This window comes from Cervus elaphus, chromosome 12, assembly GCF_910594005.1.
Source record: "Cervus elaphus chromosome 12, mCerEla1.1, whole genome shotgun sequence".
NCBI lineage: Eukaryota > Metazoa > Chordata > Mammalia > Artiodactyla > Cervidae > Cervus > Cervus elaphus.
In genome coordinates this window covers 95,378,624-95,396,609 of record NC_057826.1, presented here as the reverse complement: position 1 = coordinate 95,396,609, position 17,986 = coordinate 95,378,624, and the positions used below count along the sequence as shown (strand labels likewise).

Here is a 17,986-nt window from a genome sequence, read left to right as displayed (position 1 = left end):
GATGCAAGGATTCTTCAATACCCACAAATCAATGTAATACACCACATTAACAAATTGAAAGATAAAAACCATATGATTATCTCAATAGATGCAGAAAAAGCCTTTGACAAAATTCAACATCCATTTATGATAAAAATTCTCCAGAAAGCAGGAATAGAAGGAACATAACTCAACATAATAAGAGCTATATATGACAAACCCACAGTAAACATTATCCTCAATGGTGAAAAATCAAAAGCATTTCCCTTAAAGTCAGGAACAAGACAAGGGTGCCCACTCTCACCACTACTATTCAACATAGTTTTGGAAGTGCTGGCCACAGCAATCAGAGCAGAAAAAGAAGTAAAAGGAATCCAGATAGGAAAAGAAGAAGTAAAACTCTCACTGTTTGCAGATGACATGATCCTCTACATAGAAAACCCTAAAGACTCTAACAGAAAATTACTAGAGCTAATCAACGAATATAGTAAAGTTGCAGGATATAAAATTAACACACAGAAATCCCTTGCATTCCTATACACTAACAATGAGAAAACAGAAAGAGAAATTAAGGAAACAATACCATTCACCATTGCAACAAAAAGAATAAAATACTTAGGAGTATATCTACCTAAAGAAACAAAAGACCTATATGTAGGAAACTATAAAACACTGATGAAAGAAATCAAAGAGGACACAAATAGATGGAGAAATATACTGTGTTCATGGATTGGAAGAATCAACATTGTGAAAATGAGTATACAACCCAAAGCAATCTATAGATTCAATGCAATCCCTATCAAGCTACCAACAGTATTCTTCAGAGAACTAGAACAAATAATTTCACAATTTGTATGGAAATACAAAAAACCCCAAATAGCCAAAGCAGTCTTGACAAAGAAGAATGGAACTGGAGGATCAACCTGCCTGACTTCAGGCTCTACTACAAAGCCACAGTCATCAAGACAGTATGGTACTGCCACAAAGACAGAAATATAGATCAATGGAACAAAATAGAAAGGCCAGAGATAAATCCATGCACCTATGGACACCTTATCTTTGACAAAGGAGGCAAGGAAATACAATGGAGAAAAGACAATCTCTTTAACAAGTGGTGATGGGAAAACTGGTCAACCACTTGTAAAAGAATGAAACTAGAACACTTTCTAACACCATACACAAACATAAACTCAAAATGGATTAAAGATCTAAATGTAAGACCAGAAACTATAAAACTCCTGGAGGAAAACAGGGAAAACACTCTCCAACATAAACCACAGCAGGATCCTCTATGACCCACCTCCCAGAATATTGGAAATAAAAGCAAAAATAAACAAATGGGACCTAATTAAACTTAAAAGCTTCTGCACAACAAAGGAAACTATAAGCAATGTGAAAAGACAGCCTTCAAAATGGGAGAAAATAATAGCAAATGAAGCAACAGACAAAGAATTAATATCAAAAATATACAAGCAACTCCTGCAGCTCAATTCCAGAAAAATAAATGACCCAATCAAAAAATGGGCCAAAGATCTAAACAGACATTTCTCCAAAGAAGACATACAGATGGCTAACAAACAACATCACTCATTATCAGAGAAATGCAAATCAAAACCACAATGAGGTAACATTTCATGCCAGTCAGAATGGCTGCTATCTAAAAGCCTACAAGCAATAAATGCTGCAGAGGGTGTGGAGAAAAGGGAACCCTCTTACACTATTGGTGGGAATGCAAACTAGTACAGCCACTATGGAGAACAGTGTGGAGATTCCTTCAAAAACTGGAAATAGAACTGCCATATGACCCAGCAATCCCACTGCTGGGCATAGACACCGAGGAAACCAGAATTGAAAGAGACATGTGTACCCCAATGCTCATCACAGCACTGTTTATAATAGCCAGGACATGGAAGCAACCTAGATGTCCATCAGCAGACGAATGGATAAGAAAGCTGTGGTACATATACACCATGGAATATTACTCGACCATTAAAAAGAATACATTTGAATCAGTTCTAATGAGGTGGATGAAACTGAAGCCTATTATACTGAGTGCAGTAAGCCAGAAAGAAAAACACCAATACAGTATACTAACCCATATATATGGAATTTAGAAAGATGGTAATGATAACTCTGTATGTGAGACAGCAAAAGTGACACAGATGTATAGAACAGTCTTTTGGACTCTGTGGGAGAGGGCGAGGGCAGGATGATTTGGGAGAATTACATTGAAACATGTAAATTATCATATGTGAAATGAATCACCAGTCCAGGTTGGATGCATGATACAGGGTGCTCGGGGCTGGTACACTGGGATGACTCAGAGGGATGGAATGGGCAGGGTGGTGGGAGGGGGATTCAGGATGGGGAACATGTGTATACCCATGGCAGATTCATGTCAATGTATGACAAAACCAATACAATATTGTAAAGTAAAAATAAATAAATAATTTAATTAATTAAACTGGAAAAAAAAAAAAAGAATACACCTACTAATGCAGGAGACACAGGTTCAATCCCTGGTCTGGGAAGATTCCCACATGCTGTGGAGCAATTAAGCCCATGCCCCACAATTATTGAGCCTGTGGTTTAGAGCCCAAGAGTGGCAGCTACTGAAGCCCACACGCCCTTCTCTCCAACAAGAGAAGCCTCACAGTGAGATGCCTGCACACCACAACTAGCATGTAGCTCTTGCTCACCACAACTAGAGAAAAGCCCACACACCAACTAAGACCCAGCAGAGCCAAAAATAAGTAAATAGATAAAATTATTTGAATCTACTTTATTTTTACTTGGTAGGTGCAAAAGATTGTAAAAATGACTACAATTCTTCCCCTCCCTGTACCTGATCTTTTAGAATGTGACTACATGCTTTTTTTTTTTTTTTTATTAGTTGGAGGCTAATTACTTCACAACATTTCAGTGGGTTTTGTCATACATTGATATGAATCAGCCAGAGTTACACGTATTCCCCATAAAAAAAAAATAAAATAAAATAAAAGCCTAGAATGTGACAACAATATTCCCCATCAAGAGGCAGGCTAGCCCTTGAATCCCGGGTATCCTTATGACTTGCTTTGGCTAATAGAATGCAGTGCAAGGGAGGCTTTGAGGAAGGGTTGAGCACTTCTCTCAGATTCCTACCCAGATACCAAGTGCAAAGCCTCAGTCAGCCAGCTGGAACGTAGGAGACAGTATAAAGCAGCAATAAGCCAACCAATCTGGGCCCACCCTGCGGTTGCCAGCCAACCCTGCAGACTCATGACTGAGCCTTCCAAAACCAGAAGAACTGCCCAGCAAAGCTCAGCCCAAACTGCTGATCCACAAAATTGTTAGCCACACAAGTGGCTACTGTTTTAACCTACAACTTTGGAGGCAGCTTATTATGTGGCAAAAGGTATCACCAATATTGATTCTGGGAAATGAATTTTTAGCATATGGGTCCATTTCCAAAGAACATGACAATCAGTAACACTGCTTTTCTCTCCCATCTCCCTTTGTCCTTCTTCCAAGGTAGGGATCTGAGTCAATGCCATTGAGTAGATGGGAGGAAATGCGGAAGAAATGCTATATGCTGCTGCTGCTGCTAAGTCGCTTCAGTCGTGTCCGACTCTGTGCGACCCCATAGATGGCTGCCCACCAGGCTCCACCGTCCCTGGGATTCTCCAGGCAAGAACACTGGAGTGGGTTTCATTTCCTTCTCCAATGCATGAAAGTGAAAAGTGAAAGTGAAGTCACTCAGTCGTGTCTGACTCTTTGCCACCCCATGGACTGCAGCCTACCAGGCTCCTCCATCCATGGGATTTTCCAGGCAAGAGTACTGGAGTGGGCTGCCATTTCCTTCTCTGAAATGCTGTATCAGTCAGTCAGTTCAGTCGCTCAGTCGTGTCTGACTCTTTGCGTCCCCATGAACCGCAACACGCCAGGCCTCCCTGTCCATCACCAACTCCTGGAGTTTACTCAAACTCGTGTCCATCGAGTTGGTGATGCCATCCAGCCATCTCATCCTCTGTCGTCCCCTTCTCCTCCTGCCCCCAATCCCTCCCAGCATCAGGGTCTTTTCCAGTGAGTCAACTTTTCGCATGAGGTGGCCAAAGTACTGCAGTTTCAGCTTTTGCATCAGTCTAGTCACGGCTATGGTATTTCCAGTGGTCATGTATGGATGTGAGAGTTGGGCTGTGAAGAAAGCTGAGTGCTGAAAAATTGATGCTTTTGAACTGTGGTGTTGGAGAAGACTCTTGAGAGTCCCTTGGACTGCAAGGAGATCCAACCAGTCCATCCTAAAGGAGATCAGTCCTGGGTGTTCATTGGAAGGACTGATGCTAAAGCTGAAATGCTGTATAGGTGCAGCTAAAATTTCACTTTACGAATCTCTCGAGAAAAAAACTGCAGAATTTCCCTGGTGGTCCAGTGGTTAAGAATCCGCCTGCTGATGCAGGGGACACGGGTTTGATCCCTGGTCTGGGAAGATTCCGCCTGCCTCGGGACAACTGAGCATGTGTGCCCCAACTCCTGAGCCTACTCGCTGTGAGCCCACACTCTGCAACGAGAAGCAGGAGTACCACAACTCCAGAAACCAAAGCAATGAAGGCCCAGGATAACCAACAATAAAAATAAATAAAATTTTTTTAATAAGATTGCACAGCTAAGGAATGAACTTTCAATCAATTATATAGAAAGAGATTTTTGGTCAGGTTGGACATTTTAGAATCAAGATCATGAAAGTCTCTCTGTAGTCTATTGTCTTGATGTTTCTCCTATGAACACAAAAGTGGGGACTGTAACAGACTCCCTTAGAGAACTTTCAGGAAGCCAGCAGCCTCCCTTGTCTGCTAGGGATTACAGCAAGTATAGGAAGAAAGAATATCTCTGTTTTTCCAATAACAGAATAAATAGTGTTTTTAAAAAAATTATTTCAGAGCTTGACATTGTGTTCATTATTTCTACGTCTAGTACAAGAAGTTTGCTGGCACTGCAGCCACTTCCTATAAAAAAGTCTGGCTGGTCTCTGGCCCGGGTCCTCTTTCTGCTGCTGTAATTGTCCAGATAAATTCACCCTCCAACCGTTGCTCTGACACGGAGCAAGGGGTGCATCCCTCTGGGATCTAGTGCCCCTGGTTTGCTAAGTCATAATTAGACTTCAGAAATCAGGCTCTTTTTACCTCAATCTCTGCAGCAAAGTTTCCTACAAATTTAACCTCAGCTCATATCATCAGGAACTTTAAATCTCTGAAAAAGCTTTCACTTCCTGCTGCTTTTTATTTCTCCAACCTGGACACTTAGGACACACCTGCATTCATGAGGCTACTTCCTGCTCCCACCAGCCAGAAGAAGCTGAAAGCAGCAAAGTGCTTACACGCCTGGGAGGTGGAGCCACCTGCTGACTCACTGCGTGGACACTCGGAACTTTCAACATTACATAATTAGTGTGTACTCGCTAGCAAGGTAACCAGAAGGTTCTGTGAGCAGGTCCCATTAAATCTTCCTAAGTTAGGGCCATGACCTCTCAATAACCTCCTTATATTTGCATGAGTCCATCTGCACGGTCACGATGCCATTTTCATACAGGGTTTGGCTTAAGAGAAAGAAAAAGACATGAATGACAGAGGCCTCACGAGTATCAGCTTCTAGAGTACAAGGAAGGATGGAAACATGTTGTATTTCTTCCTAACAAACGTCCCTTAGGTATTTTCTACCCCAGTCGGTCGGTGTAAAGCACGCTGACTCACAAATGCAGGGCTGTTGGGGCTGGGTGGGGGGTGGAGGGGAATATACAAGTGGGTACATTCACGCACTCCTGAGACACATCTCCTGTGTGGCGAGATAACGGCTGGTCAAGATGAATATCTTCATCTACAGTCTTCAAGAAGGAAGTTTCGGGACGGTCCAGGCATGTGGGCTTGTATCTGTGGGCAGGGCAGAAGGGGTCCCCGATCAGCTTTACCTGTGCGCTGAGGTGACGTGCCTCCTCACTCACTCATCTGAAACAGCACTTTATATGGAACCGCTGCAGCTAATCAATGTGCAGGCATACAGGGAGCACGAGAAGACCATGCCTGTTAATTAAAGAGCTGCTCACAATGTCAGGGGACACTTCGTAATAATGTAATGCATTGCCGAGCTTTGCTTGTCACATGTTTTCACACAAAACAAAGAGTTTCTACAATTATACCTTTTAAACAGATGTTCAGCGTTTTGAGGCTAATAAACTATAGCTGCTGCTGTGCTGTGCTGTGTTCAGTCGTGTCTCTTCGCATGGACTGTATGGACTGTAGCCCGCCAGGCTCCTCTGTCCACAGGATTTTCCAGGCAGGAATACTGGAGTGGGTTACCATTTCCTACTCTGGGGATCTTCCTGACCCAGAGATCAAACCCAAGTCTCTGTGTCTCCTGCGCTGGTAGGTGGATTTTTTATACTATGCCACCTGGAAACCCATAAAGTATGGACAAGTGATTATAAAAATGCTAAGCATGTCTGAATGTTTTATAGCACAAAAATAATTCAGTGTAGTTTGAACATTTAGGTAACTTAAGCAAAGGTTTTAAGTTTTAAGAAGTGTAGAAAAAAAAAAAGAAATATTGTATAACATCACTTACATGTGGAATCTAGAAAAATGGTACAGATGAACTATCTGCAAAGCAGAAATTGAGACACAGAGGTAGGGAACAAACTTACGGATGCCAAGGGGGTAAGCGGGGGGAGGAATGAATGGGGAGATTGGGACTGACATATATACACTACTATGTATAAAATAGGTAACTAATGAGAACCTACTGCATGGCACAAGAAACTCTACTCAATGCTCCATAGTGACCTAATGGGAAGGAAATCCAAAAAAGATGAAGTACATGTAACTGATTCACGATGCCAAACAGCAAAAACTCACACAACACTGAAAAGCAATTATACTCCAATAAAAATGAACTTTTAAAAAGTATAAAAAAACCCAATGACCTACATGTCAGAACTGCTAATGCAGGATTAGAGAAAAGGTCACAGTATGAAACTAATAACACTACAAAAATGCAGCGAGAAGAGGAAGAACAACTCAGTACAAAGAAGGATGGTTAAAAATACAAAGAATAAATGTAAGACAAAACTAAACAATCTCAGGATGAAATGAAAAAGAGAAACCCAAGAATTATATGGCATAAATGGGAGTACTGCAAAGTAAGGCTTTGGAGACAAGAGTCTCCAAATACTGACACAATAAATATTATGTCAGTAGATACTAACATTCTTTACGAAAGTGGATGTAATTCTGGGAAGAGTTACATTGAATGCACAGAATTCTCAAGGTGTGTAGGCACCTGTGTAAACATACATGTTGCAGCAATAGCTGCTGGAACTAGTCAGGAACCTCACATACTGCTTATTCAGCTGTGTATAAACACTCAGTTCTCATGTTGTTATAATCATAAAAACAAAAATAATAGCAACAATTTCAATATATTTTTCATACCTAAGCTTTATTAAGATTTTGCTATCCCCTCAGCCCTGTTCCAACCTTTTCATGTGTAATAGGGCACTGATCCTACTAGAACTACTATTACCCTCATTCTACAAACAAGGGATCTGAGACAGAGTTACTAGTCTCCAACCTAGATTCATGATCAATGCAAAGAAATAGAGGAAAACAATAGAATGGGAAAGTCTAGAGATCTCTTCAAGAAAATTAGAGATACCAAGGGAACATTTCATGCAAAGATGGGCACAATAAAGGCCAGAAATGCTATGGAACTAACAGAAGCAGAAGATAGCAAGAAGAAGTGGCAAGAATACACAGAAGAACTATACAAAAAAGATCTTCATGACCCAGATAATCACAATGGTGTGATCACCAACCTAGAGCCAGACATCCTGGAATGCAAAGTCAAGTGGGCCTTAGGAAGCATCACTACAAACAAACCGAGTGGAGGTGATGCAATTCCAGTTGAGCTATTTCAAATCCTAAAAGATGATGCAGTGACAGTGCTACACTCAATATGCCAGCAAATTTGGAAAACTCGGCAGTGGCCACAGGACTGGAAAAGGTCAGCTTTCATTCCAATTCCAAAGAAAGGTGTGTGTACTACACCTTTGACTGTGTGGACCACAATAAACTATGGAAAATTCTTAAAGAGATGGGAATCCAGACCACCTGACCTGCCTCTTGAGAAATCAGTATGCAGGTCAGGAAGCAACAGTTGGAACTGGACATGGAACAACAGACTGGTTCTAAATAGGAAAAGGAGTATGTCAAGGCTGTATATTGTCACCCTGCTTATTTAACTTATATGCAGAGTACGTAATGAGAAACACTAGGCTAGATGAAGCACAAGCTGGAATCAAGATTGCCAGGAGAAATATCAGTAACCTCAGATATGCAGATGACATCACCCTTATGGCAGAAAGTGAAGAACTAAAAAGCCTCTTGATGAAAGTGAAAGAGGAGAGTGAAAAAGTTGGCTTAATGCTCAACATTCAGAAAACTAAGATCATGGCATCTGGTCCCATCACTTCATGGCAAATAGATGGGGAAACAGTGGAAACAGTGACAGACTTTATTTTCTTGGGCTCTAAAATCACTGCAGATGGTGATTGCAGCCATGAAATTAAAAGACGCTTGCCCCTTGGAAGAAAAGCTATGACCAACCTAGACAAGATATTAAAAAGCAGAGACATTACTTTGCCAACAAAGGTCCATCTAGTCAAGGCTATGGTTTTTCCAGTAGTCAAGTATGGATGTGAGAGATGGACTATAAAGAAAGCTGAGCACCAAAGAATTGATGCTTTTGAACTGTGGTGTTAGAGAAGACTCTTGAGAGTCCCTTGGACTGCAAGGAGATCCAACCAGTCCATCCTGAAGGAGATCAGTCCTGGTTGTTCATTGGAAGGACTGATGCTGAAGCTGAAACTCCAATACTTTGGCCACCTGATGCGAAGAAGGGACTCATTCGAAAAGACCCTGATGCTGGGAAAGACTGAAGGCAGAAGGAGAAGGGGACGACAGAGGATGAGATGGCTGGATGGCATCACTGACTCAATGGACTTGAGTTTGAGTAAATTCCAGGAGTTAGCGATGGACAGGGAGGCCTGGTGTGCTTCAGTCCGTGGGGTCACAAACAGTTGGATACGACTGAGTGACTGAACTGAACAGAACTTAGATTAGCCTTTGTGACTTTTCAAATATCAGCACTAAACTTTCAGGGTAATATGAAGTGTACAGGGTTTCCCAGGTGGCACTAGTGGTAAAGAACCCGCCTACCAATGCAGGAGATATAAGAGACCCGTGTTCAATCCCTGGGTCGGGAAGACTCCCCTGAAGAAGGGCACGGCAACCCACTCTGGTATTCTTGCCTGGAGAATCCCATGGACAAAGAAGCCTGGAGGGCCACAGCCTGTAGGGTCTCACAGAGTCAGACACGACTGAATCGATTGAGCACGCATGCACAGATGAAGTCTAAAACTGCACCAAAGGCCTGGGATACTCAACGCTAGAGCTCTGTGGTTTGCTCCTGAAGCACACTGGGCCATGCAGCACTGCAGTCTTTTTTCCAGTATTTCCAGAGGGAGCCTGTGAGCTGCCTCACACTGACCTGAGCCCTGGACACAGAGCAGGAGTCACATGGGTTTATGGCCAATAGTAGGCGCTATCTTGAATTAAAGTTAACAAGAAACTGAATGATCTTGTTTACTGAACAGCCTCACTAACTGGGCAAGGCAGAGCCTTGGCTAAGAACAAAAGAGGGGGTGTTGTAGAGTTAGACAGACCTGGGTGCAAATCTAAGTCTGCCACTTACTAGCTAGGATTACGGGCAAGTAATTTACTATCTTCAGGCTTCTGTTTCCGCCTACATTGCAAGAAGAGAAATGGAGTTGGGTTTTACCTGCAGCCTGAAGAACTTAAGTGAAAACCGATAGGCTCAGGTTTCCTAGAACCAGCATTAACTAACACCTAGAAAGGTTTGCCAGCAAGGTTACAGAATTCTCTTTGCCATGAACCTTCAAAACTCATGACACCGCCTCATGAGTCACAAGAGTTTCGATGAGCCCTTCCCCACTTCAGAGGGCAGTACTGGCAGTCTGTGACGAAGTCCCAGGTGGTCCCTCTGGTCCCTTCATATCAATACTAATGAGAGCCTTTTGCTGATAACCTATTTGCTTAACAAAAAATAACTTTCACTTAATGGAACCACTGTTTCATTTGCCCACACTCCAAGTTTTGTTAAAATACATTAGAAAATGAAGCTATTGCTGCTTGAAAATTACCTGCCATGCCTCTGTTTCATGATAGCAGAGAGCCACCAAATGCGTCTGATACTTTTTGTCAGTGTGCTGAAACATATCAAAATCAATTACTTCCCAGCATCGATGAGATAAATAAGCAGACAAATGTAAATGAGGAGTGGTTGGGTTAAATAAAGAACTTAATCATCTTTGGTGCCTGTGCATTAAATTTGATTAACTTAGGTCTAGTCTATTTTTTGTGGTAGGCAGAAAATAGAGAGAACGATGGGTAAACAAACGCAGAAATGTGCAGTCATGGGTTTTAGGCACTTGTGGTAAGAGTCTGCCTGAATGAATGAGCGAATTAGGCAGGTGCCAGGTCTACCTGGCAACCATGTTAGGGAAAGTCAGCTCAGTATTTCTGCTTCAAGGCAGACCCAACCCACGAAAAAATTGCCTAATGGTACAGAGGTAGATACAGTTTCAATCCACCTGTGGTGAAGATCCACCCCACTACCTGCAGAGTGGACCCACACAACTGGAAACTGCCTGTCATGCTTGTTCCATACGAGCAAGTGAGCAACTCTGAAAATCTGTCCCATTACTTCACAAACGATGACTGGGTCCTACACATGCAAGTCCTAATCCATGTTCTCAGGACACTTGTGGTTTGGTAAGAAAAAACACAGTTATAGAAGTTACAATCAAGTATACTGAAAATCAGGATGAGGCAAGGAGAAGAGGGTAGGACTGGAGTCCTAACCGAGTCTAGTGGTCAGGGACTTGCAAAAAAGAAACCAAGCCAGACACTAGCTACAGGCAGTAAAGGCAGATGTTACTCAGGAACTACTACAGTAGCGGAAAGAGACCTCAGGATAAAACTGAGCTGAAGTCCAAATACAGTAGAGACACGTAGGGATTCACAGGCAACAAGCAGAGTGAGGGGATCAGTGGATGGAAAATTACTAAGCGGACACCTCAAGGATTAAGGAACTGGCTAAATTGCCCTAACAGGATTTTTGCTAAAGGCAGGCCAGGGACTGATACATCAAGGGTGGGGGATGAGGAACCCGAAGAAGTGAAGTGAAAGTCATTCAGTCATGCCTAACTCTTTGTGATCCTATGGACTGTAGCCTGCCAGGCTCCTCTGTCCATGGAATTCTCCAGGCAAGAATACTGGAGTGGGCAGCCATTCTCTTCTCCAGGGATCATCCCAACCCAGGGACTGAACGCAGGTCTCCTGCAATACAGGCAGATTCTTTACCATCTGAGCCACCAGAGAAGACTGATCAGATATCAAAAGTAGTATCTGGACACCAAAGAAGTGGGGAATTCTCACTAAACTCACTTAACAGGATTCCTGTGAAAACTGCCTTTAGCAGGCCAAGAATAGGGCCCAAGGACAAGGTCTAGTCCAAAAAATGGCTCAAAGGAGGCTGTCTAAAGTTTGGTCAAGAAGAAAGTCTCTGTCAGGGTTCTTGTGGCACAGAAAGGAGTATTTCAACTACAAGTCAAAGACTGACTGAAGCTGGATTAGGAGAAGAGATTCTGAGAAGGGAGAAGAGCACGTGTGAAGACCTCTGAACTCAGGGAGCACGGTATACTTGGGAAAGCGAAAGAAACTGGTCATGACTGGTCCATAAAGGCAGAGGCAAAGTGGGGAGGAAGGGAGACTAGAGACACTAGCAACAGAGAGCCTTGGGGGTTTAGTGAATTTTGTTAGAAGCTCAGATTTTGTCCTAAGACGACCGGGAAAGGTTGAGCTGGGGAAGTAATATGACTCAACTTCTCTCGCCTGCAGAGTGGAAGAAAGGGAGATGGCAGCACGCAAGACTGGGGGCTGGGGGTCTAGCTAAGCACGTGCGACGTAATTTGGATGTGAGTTCATACAACGTGGGTGCGAGTGGCGGCATGGAGCCAGAGAGAAAGTGAAGAATTAAGTTATTTAGGAAAAAAGAAGAACAGGACTTGGGACATGATCTAGCAGCAGGAGAGAGAAACGTAGGAGTCAGGACAGCTCCCAGGTTTCTGACGTTGGCTACTGGATGGCTTCTGAAGTTAGGAACATTAACGGAAGAGCAGCTTGGCAGAAGGTTAGTCTGAAACATGACAAGTTTGAGTTGTAAGACATTTGAGTTTGGAACTCAGGTGTTGAAACCCTGTTACCCTCAGTCCTACAGGGCTTTGCACTGTCTCTAGAGGGCTGGTGTGGCCATCCCTGACATCCTCACTGATTATTAGATTCTTGGTCTGAAGACTCACCTACACCTGGGAAGGTGGGAAGTCAACAGACAGGTGCTGGAGAAAAGGGGAGGTAGATAGAATAACCAGAGGAGAGCCAGAAGAAAGAGAACACAGGAAACAACAAAAAGGATAAGCAGCTCCCCCTTTACCTCTCTCCTTTCTAGAACCCCCCACCCCTGATATGATGTAACAAGAAGGGCACTTAACCTCTTTGGTATCTTTTCCAAAATATAATCACGTGAAAAACAACAGACAAACTCATTCTGCAGCATAACTTGCCAATTTCTCAAGACGGTCAAAACGACAAAAAAACAGTGAAAGACAGAGAAACTGTCAGACCAGAGGAGACTGTAGAGACAGGACAACAAAACGCAATGTGGGTGCCTGGGATGGAATCTGGAACAGAAAGAGGATGTTAATCCAAAGGATGGTGAAATTCAAAGTCTAGAATTTAGTTACTATAATGTACCAATGCTGACTTCTTCGTTGTAACAAATGTACCATGGTTGTGTAAGATATTAAAAATGGGGAAACGGGATGATGAGAAATAGGAAAATTCTGTACTACTTATACAAAGTGAAAGTGAAAGAATTAGTCACTAAGTCATGTTTGACTCTGTGACCCCCATGGACTATAGTTCACCAGGTTCCTTTGTCCATGAAATTCCAGGCTACACTACTAGAGCGGGTTGCCATTCCCTTTTCCAGGGGATCTTCCCAACCTAGGGATCAAACATAGGCCTTTCGCATTGCAGGCAGATTTTTCACCATCTGAGTCACCAAGGAAACTCCCCTTTCTACAATTCTAACATTATTCCATCCAAAAAAGGTTGTTTTTTAAAGAGTGACTGTATATCATCAAGAACTCTCCAAAGCAAAATGAAGCTAACGAGAAATCCTCTGTGCCTTTGGGAGTCATAGCACATTATGAAAGTACTGTGGTACCTTATTTCCCAGCCCAGAAGGAGAAGGAAGCATACCATGGAGGTCAATTTCTCAGAAAATTAAAACTAACCCTTCAGTCACCAAAAAAACCACTATTTTCAGCATTTTTTTTTCATGGCAAGCCTTCAAAAGCAGATGATAAAGTTCCCTGCCCTCTGAGCAGAGGACACTAAATGCAATTGAATCCCTTCTGGGTTAATCAGGGTCACTGGTATGAACATCTGCTATTATATTACATCATACCAAGCATGGTTCTGCCTTTAGCATTCTTTACTGAGTCATGGGGTTGGAAACGCAGGGACCATCTCTCCACAGCCATGAAACGACTAGGGAAAGCCCCAAGGATGTGGATTAAGGATATGACACGTGTGTGTGGAACCACGGTGAGCCACCATGGAGTAGAGAGCATCTTCCACCCTCTTAAATATTAGTAATTCAGCTGGAGAGCAGCTGGAAGCTGAATTTCCCTTTTGGTGCCTTTTCTGTTAGTAATGCAAATTCTGTAGTTTGCTGAATGCAAAACAAATCCTCTGAACAATTGAAGACCCCAGTCATCCCTATTGACGTCATTCCAGACCTGGGAAGCAGGTAGAGATGAGGGGTAAACTCACTGATATTTTCAGGAGGAAGTGTAAGCTGGGATCCTTCCCAGCTCTAGTTGGGAAATATTTTCTTTGTGATGTATATCAGCGGGGAATTATTTGGCTTCTGTTACATGAAGGGGGATTCCCTGGTGGCTCAGAGTTTAAAGAATCTACCTGCAATGCAGGAGATGAAGGAGACACAGGTTCAATCCCTGGGTCGGAAAGATTCCCCTGGAGGAGGGTGTGGCAACCCACTCCAGTAGACTTGTCTGGAGAATTCCATGGACTGAGGAGCCTGGGGGCTGCAGTCCATCGGGTCGCACAGAGTCAGACACTACTGCAGCAACTGAGCACGCACGCACTTGAAGGAGTGTCTAATAAAACCAAAGAAAGCAGTGTGATGTGAACCTCAGTGACAGGTCATCAGAGAAGTAGAGGAGAGGGATTAAAACCTTGACTTCCTACCAAGTCTTGCCCGTTATCCTCTTTCAGGGCTGCATGCCTGCCTGGGCTCTCTCCATGGAAAGATCACGTCTTTCTGGAGCCCAACCATGGCCCAACCACACGCCGGGACAAGAGGCGGCACTGGAAAGTGGACTTCACCCAGCTCTGCCCCAGTTTGTCGTTCAGTCAGCCATGGTAACTTTACTTACTCTTACATGGAGACAAGATTGCCAAAGCCTTCCTAGAGTCTCTTTCCCTTGAACATAAGCCCCTCGGACATTGCAGGCTCTATTTCTTGCCTCTTTCTTGCTGCCCAAATCACCTTGTTTGACACCAGATTAGCTGAGTGCTTACGCAATAAATCTCTCCAAGTAACCAGATGAGGCACCAGGTGATTAAGCACCAAATTATTGGTACAAGGAGACAGTTAAAGAGCAATGGGGGACTCTCCTGGTGGTTGAGCAGCTAAGACTTCGTGCATTGACCTGGATTTGATCTGTGGCCTGGGAACCAGATCCCATGTGACACGACTATGACCCCACGTGCTGCAACTAAAAAAAAAAAAAGATCCCACATGCTACAATTAAAAAACTCACACACCACAACAAAGACTGAAGATCCTAAAGGCTGCAACTAAGACCCAGCACAGCCAAATAAATAAATATTTTCTTTAAAAAGAACAATGGGAATGTTCAAGAAGCTTCCCATGCAAGGCCCACTTTGATACTTGTTGGAGACACAACTCAAGCTTCTGTCAGCATCGTTCATATAAAAAAGCTAGGCTGAGGTCAAAGGTTTTGACCTGAAGTTGTCAGCTGACTAATCTCAGACAAAAGTCTGACTAAGGAAAAGATATTTTAATGTCCATACTATGTTTGCCTTGCTCTGGGAAAGCATCTATGGATCTGTACACATTTAGAGCAGAGTTTCTCCCCTTCGGGACTATTCACATTTTCGGCCTGATAATCCTATGTTGTGGAGGGCCATCCTGTGCACTGTAGGAAGCGTAGCTACAAGACTTCACAAATTTAAACATGGGGTTCCCAAATGTGAATTTCAGACAGCAGCAAATTGCTTCAGTACATGTACATCCCATGCAATATAAACAGCATCCCTGGCCTCCATCCTCCGGGTACCAGTAGCATCGCCACTGTCCAACCCCAAGTTGTGACAACCAAAAATATCACCAGACATTGTCAAATGTCCCCTGGGGCGCAAAACTGCCCCACTTAAGAACCACTGATTCAAGGTGACACACCAGAAAGCTACAAATCTCAACCTCTACCTTAGCTCCCAGAAGATCGCTGCATCTGATAAAACATCAGCAAAAGAACTGGTCACATGAGATGTTCCTCAGCACATCTTACTTAAGAAACCATTTTGAAAACATTACTTAGTCTGCTTTTTAATGTCTCTTGGGATCAACTCCTTTGGGTTTTCATAACACATAGATTCTTGGCGGCTGTCTTTCAGAATTAGCAGGCTTACTTTGACCAGATAATGCAAATTAGGAAACCCACCATATTTCCCTTTTCCTTTACTGCTAGAAAGCTTAGAGGCAAATGTGATGTTTAGTTGCAGAAACCATCAAAGCTCCTGTGGCTATGTATTTTCTTTTTTAAACAAACATCCACATAGTGGCTTTTATATGCCACATATATTTTAAATGCTCTACAAATACTAGCTTCCTGAAGTCATTCTGTCAATGCAACAACCCTATGGGTAAGTACTATTATTATCCTCCATTTTCAGGTAATAGGGCTTCCCGGGTGGCTCAGACGGTAAAGCGTCTGCCTGGAATGCTGGAGACCTGGGTTCAATCCCTGGGTTGGGAAGATCCCCGGGAAAAAGGCATGTCAACCCACTCCAGTATTCTTGCCTGGAAAATCCCATGGACAGAGGAGCCTGGTAGGCTCCAGTCCATGGGGTCGGTAATAAACTGAGGTCATTTCTTTTTGTATTTCTATGAATTATTGCCTTCTCATCATCCTTGTTTTATAAGTAAGTACCTTCAGACTCTGTTTATAAGTCAACGGGGCAAGAGTTACTGTATCATACACCTACACCACTGCAGGTCCTCTCAGTCTCCCGTTATCAGAGCCCGGCCCCGTGCCCAGGCCACACATCTCCCATCTCCCATCCCTGACTTCCCTGTTCACACAGAGATACGGGGCACAAGGAATCTTGCTCCAGAGTCCAGAAGTGCACAGCCCATATCTGCAGAGGAACTGACATCCTGTGGTCAAAGCATTGCCAAATGGGAGATGGAAACTGTTGATAAATTCATCCTCTTTTCTTCACTCCGAAGAGCCTGTCGTGAGATGCAGCTTTGCAGGGGCTGGTTCTTTAAGACAGAGCAACCAGGAACGCCGGGTGGAAACAAGCTCAGTTACACCAGCTCCAGTTTCTCTTTCTCCTTCCCTGCCTCACTCCTGTGTCTCTCAGTCCTTGGCACTGCACCTGCTAACAAAGCAGAGCAACATATCACTGGCTCTGCTTTCTAAGGAAACTCTCTCTGACTCTTCGCGACCCAATGGACCATGGCCTGCCAGGCTCCTCTGTCCATGGGGTTCTCCAGGCAAGAACACTGCAGTGGGGTGCCATTTCCTTCTCCTCTAAGGAATCAGACCTAGATAAATATAAATAATTACAAATAAAATCACACTGAATGGAAGTTTACCAAATTATTTCCATTAACTTCAGTCAGTAAATATTTCTTGTGAGCCAACTGGAATACAATCAAGGAACAACTATCCCCTTGTTGCTCTGCAGTCACTCAGTCGTGTCTGACTCTTTGTGACCCCCGTGGACTGTAGCCCACCAGGCTCCCCTGTCCGTGGGATTCTCCAGGCAAGAATACTGGAGTGGGGTGCCATTTCCCCCTCTAGGGCATCTTCCCAACCCAGGGATCTAATCCGAGTCTCCTGAACTGGCAGGCGAGCTCTTTACCATTGAGCCAACAAGGACGCCCATAACTAACCCTAGCAGCACTTTAAGGGCCAATGACATCATTTTTAAAGCTGAAGAAATCAAGATCCGGAGAGGGAAGGAGACTGCTCAAGATCACATGCCCTGTTAGCGGCATGTGAATATAATACCAACATTTATTTAGTGCCTACAATGTTAAATTTCCACATAAATGACTTCACTCTGTGTTCAAAAATTGCATAATTAATCTTACTGTTCCCATTGTATGCACAACAAACAGGGGGTCAAAAAAAAGTGAAGTGAAACGTTAAAAGTCACAGTGGCAGCAAATGAAAGAATGAGGTGTAAACTCTGCAGGCCTAGTTCTTTTCCCAACTGCTTTCTAGCGTTTGGCTGGGGGCTCTGGCTGTCCTGGGGGCCTGGTAGAAAACCATGATGGACTCTGGAGGAAGACAGGCTTTCAACTGAAGTCCTAGTCCTACCACTTAATAATTCTGTGACCTTAAGTTACTTCATTTTGATAAGCCTTGATTTTAAATGGAGATCACAACATCCACTCAGAGTAAAGCTGTGAAAAGGAAACGAGATGACATATGTAAATCACCCACCGCAGTGCCTGTACACACTAAGTGCTTAATAAATGTGAGCCAGGA

The 17,986-nt window shown here is 43.4% G+C and overlaps 1 protein-coding gene and 1 non-coding gene across 2 annotated transcripts in view; one reads left to right on the top strand and one right to left on the bottom strand.

Moving 5' to 3' along the window:
• Nucleotides 1–17,986, bottom strand: part of CCDC112 (coiled-coil domain containing 112) — a 125,671-nt gene that overhangs the window by 104,258 nt on the left and 3,427 nt on the right. The window lies entirely within an intron of this gene.
• TRNAS-GGA lies at nt 16,169–16,240 on the top strand. Its single transcript has one exon. It is a non-coding gene; the product is annotated as a tRNA-Ser (tRNA).